The sequence below is a fragment of the Topomyia yanbarensis genome, chromosome 3 (genome assembly GCF_030247195.1).
Source record: "Topomyia yanbarensis strain Yona2022 chromosome 3, ASM3024719v1, whole genome shotgun sequence".
Classification (NCBI taxonomy): domain Eukaryota; kingdom Metazoa; phylum Arthropoda; class Insecta; order Diptera; family Culicidae; genus Topomyia; species Topomyia yanbarensis.
The window spans coordinates 73,492,028-73,496,540 of NC_080672.1; the positions used below are offsets into that span (position 1 = coordinate 73,492,028).

A 4,513-nucleotide genomic window follows, 5' to 3' on the forward strand; every position below is an offset into this window, starting at 1 on the left:
TTTTGATTAATATTGCAAAAGTTATTTGAATAAAACAGTTTTTTCTATGAAACGCCCTAACATTGATTTTAAATTTGTTGTAGAACGAAAAGTATGACAGATAAACCTTACATGTCTTCAGCAAACTTTTCTAAAATTTGTCGTTCTACAACTTCACTGAAGGTCGTCTGGCGATAGCTGGAATGAGTAAAAAGTTAATTTTTGTATCTTGTTGAAATTAGAATTAGAACTCTAATTATTGTTTTAACAAAAAGAAGGGCCTCACAAACTACGATAACCTTTCCAAAGACTTAATAAGTCTAAGTTGTTTAGTTTTAGAAAAATCTCAAAATTCCTGCTTAAAAAAAGTCGCTTGAAAAAGACCCATTCTAAAAAACTGACACTGAAATATTCAACCGTGACGAATATAACGAAAGTGCACCCATAAGCTCACCATTGTGATATCCTATCTAAAACAAATGACATTACTGTCGACAAGTATTAAATAAAGGACTACCATGTGTACATTCCCACGCACAAAGTAGAGATCGACGGCGTGATTACCGATTACTGTTAAATGGTATTCAAAAGCCGACAGATTAACTGTCAAACATATGAGTCACAAGAGATTCCTTGAAAATAATACATTGAGTGACCACCAAATATAACAGCTCTAGGAACGCTGATACAAAGGCCAAGCAATCCCCCCCCCCAAAATATCCACCCTCGCATGTCAAAAGAAGTTAGCAAGAAGACATCATTAAACTAATGCTGATTAAGCTAATGAAGTATGATATTGTTGTTCTTTCAAGTGTTTCAGCATCGATACGTAGCTCATCAAGTTCGTGGATGGCGAGCTATTGTACATAGGTGTAATAGAGATTTCCACAACTATATATTGAACATAACAAGCCATGGGATCATAGTTTGGAGAAATGAGAAAGGCACAATTGAACCACTAAGTGGATTAAAACAGTTTTTTTTTCTCATACTATAATTACGCACAATATAATTCTTTAATTCGACATCAGCTTTTCCGTTCGAAATCCTTTTTCCCGAAATCCTTTAATAATCTTTTGATTTAATATTTTAAACCCATCGGAAAATTGTCACGAAACCAGCTACAAGGAGCAATGCCATTATTTCGACGCAGCGTAACCCGGTAGATGCACTCTTGGTGGTAACAGAAAACTCTCGGTAGAAATTTTGACCAACCGTCGGCGGTGAATTTATGTGCAGGTACGGTCCGATTAAGCCTAAGATTTTAATTTAAAAAAATTAAAAAATGAATAGATTAAAAGCGTTGCAAGATACGCACTATCAACTTGCGGCCAATTCGGTACGTTTTCCGATTTGGGTACACCATCGATCGCAAATGACGTCCAAAGGTCAACCATCATTTCCGACATTCTGGTGTCCGCGGCGTTTAGCCTTGCCACCTCTTCCGGGTAGGGGAACAAATAGATGTTTTCGTTCGAATGATGTACACCACCGTCGTATGGATAGTGAGAGGTATTTCGTCCATTTGCGAATCTTGTGTGCTCTCCTTCGTAGTCGAAAGTATAGAGGTATGCTCCCATTTGACTGTATCGGACATTGGCTTGAATATCTCTCAGTACGGGACCCTTGAAAGATATCGCTCCGGCAATCTAAAAGAAGAAGTAATCTTGGAGTTTTGAAACAACGATTACCATATGAACACACACATCAATTAGTCCCTCTGCCATTTGAGTAAAATTTCCACTCAGTAGGTCGTCTTCGCTGAAAAGAGCATCAATTTCAAAGGCCGTTAGTGCTCCCGATTGCTCGTCCAATCCGAGTATCCGATTAACGTTATCAACCAGATCATACTGCATGTACTTGGAGTCATTGATAAGATTTCTACTAACCAGGAGATCGTAGAAGCCATTCAGTAGGAAGGATCCATCTTGTTTGGTAACACCACCCATCACTCTGACGTTCCGGCGAAAGTCACCAAGACGGGCAGCATCGAAAGGCTTCTTCGGCAGAAATCCCGATGGTCCACCCACGACTATTCCGATACGGCTAATCTCTTCCATTCCTTCGATATAACGGTTTGCCTTAAATAAACTAAATGTTGATATGTTGATGTCTTGGAGGCACTTTGTAAGCTTACCATATGCAACGGCAATGCCTTTACCAATACTTCAGCATCGACCGTCATCAGACACTGCATTCTCAATCGGATTCGGATCGATGACCCAGGTTGAGATTGACCCTCCGGATTGGATAATCGCTTGATTGAACATATTTGTTTGAACCAGTGGACTATAGAGCAGGGCAGACGTTGCCGCCCCTCCAGCAGACTGTCCGAATACGGTTATTTTCTGCGGATGTCCGCCAAAGTTGTCGATGTTATCGCGAACCCATACTAGGGCCATGACGATGTCCAACATTGCTGCGTTACCCGGGATGGTGCTACTTAAGGTGGACAGGAAACCAAGAGGACCTAAGCGGTACTGAATAACAACAAGGACTACATCACGCTCCAGCAGATAATCCGGAGGATACTCGGCAGCTGAACCCAAGTAAAATGCTCCCCCATGAATGTACACCATTACCGGGAAACTTTTCTCCGTCTGCAATTATGTAACCAAATGTTGCATCATATTGGTACTTTGCCCGTTTACTTACGTTCTTTGTGAACACTGATAAGGTGAGACAATCCTCGTTCTTCTGGTTTAGGCCAGGGAACGGTTGCGGACATTCCATTCCCGGTTGGCTAACATCCAGAACATTGGTCCAGGGAGCGACCTTGACGGGGGCTTTGAATCTTCGGGTGCCGCTCGGGGGTTCAGCGTACGGGATATTGTAGAACTTTGCAATCGGCTGATTGGTGCGAGCCGTCTGACCGATAGACCCACGCACTTCGCCAACTCCCTGGATGCTAACTAACACATTTGGAATGTCCTGACGTTCTATCGGCGAACTTGGTGCGACTAGGACACAACCGCTAACTACAAGCACAAAAATCGATGCTGCTAATTGAGTCCCCATTGCGGACTCGACGGGTTTACGATAACAGATGAACTACGAATGATGGCAATGGCGAAAAATTAGCTACTGATAACCGAGACGGAACGATAAGACTACTGCGGAATATTGAATCCATTGCAGTCGATAAGACTCATCTGCAGTCATTTGTTTATAAATCTAGCGCTGATTTGTTGGCTATCAAATGTCATGTTAGCTAACGTATTGAATTGCAGGGCTCGATAAATGTTATATTGCTATGATCGGTCAATGGGCGTCACTTTGAAATTTTTAGACAAAAAGTGTTTTTTCTAGGATTCAAAGTAAAAAATAAAAGTGTTTCTTTGTTGATTGCCAGATTAAGATATTAGGAATTACGTTTATTGACTTGTATTGACCTCTGACCATGGATAAGGAAAGAAGAGATAACTGAAACCTACAAATAACAGAAAAGATCCTTTGTGGAGATAAATTGAGATACACAAACACATTACCTCTGATTTTTTTCCTTTTTTATTTCACATTTTCTTTTTTACTGTTTTAGCCACATTTAAATATATAGAAATTACTGAGTAGGGAAAGATATGAAAATTTAGAGCAATAGTACTCAAGGATGTGAAATATACAAACCGGAAAACTAGAAGTGCCATTAGAAACAGGCTTAGAATCTTACAGACTAATCTTTCGTCTTCTACTGGCAGGAGTCGAGCTTAGGCAGCATTACTACGCATCGCTCGTTTTCCAGCATGTCTCACGGCAAAGACAGACTCTGATGTTTTTGTCAACATATTAACTGGGAATGCCAATTACATTTACGACATTACGCAATATTGTCTCAATATACAAAAAACTAATTTATTATAACTTACAGGATGCAACCGCCAATTGCCGGGGTCACATGTGTTTGCCCACAACAATCAGCAGGGTTGCAATCCGATGTGCGGTATAGAGTACGTGATTTATGGCATTTAGATTGCGGCAAATTTCTCCGCCTTGGTTCGAAAACATCTGTGGGTTGTGTGTGAGAACAAGCGAGCTTCCCGACCGGCTATTAGTGGTATGTACCTATGAAGGAAAACAAACGTGAATGCAAAACAGTTCCATGACCGGAATTTCATCACAACATCCATCCACTCAACCTTTTGTTTTTCGATTTCAGCCCGAGTAGACGAAAAAAAGTGGAACCCACGATCCATTACCGATTCCCATAAATCACCGGATGGTTTTGGCTTCGCCAGAATCGTCTCATTTCGCCAGTATGGGGTGTGATGCAACTGCACCGATCCGAGCGATACGTTTCGGATGAGTTCAGTTTTTTGTTTTGCATGCATGCATTGCATACCAGGACCGCTATCAGGGCTCATAAATCTTAAATGGTGGAAGAGTTTCGCGCTGATGGAAAACCACACTCGAAATCACCATATCGGTAGAAAGCTGTTGTGGAACTGGCGATCGTATCAGTGTTACACACTTAGAGGTTTTATTCAGCACATGCCTATAGTACAAAAGGCATTCAGTTTATCCGGTTCAACCACATTTC

The 4,513-nt window shown here is 41.1% G+C and overlaps 1 pseudogene; it reads right to left on the bottom strand.

Annotated features, from left to right (window-relative positions):
* Positions 1–713: 713 nt before the first annotated feature.
* Positions 714–2,997, bottom strand: LOC131686997 (glutactin-like; annotated as a pseudogene).
* Positions 2,998–4,513: the final 1,516 nt, after the last annotated feature.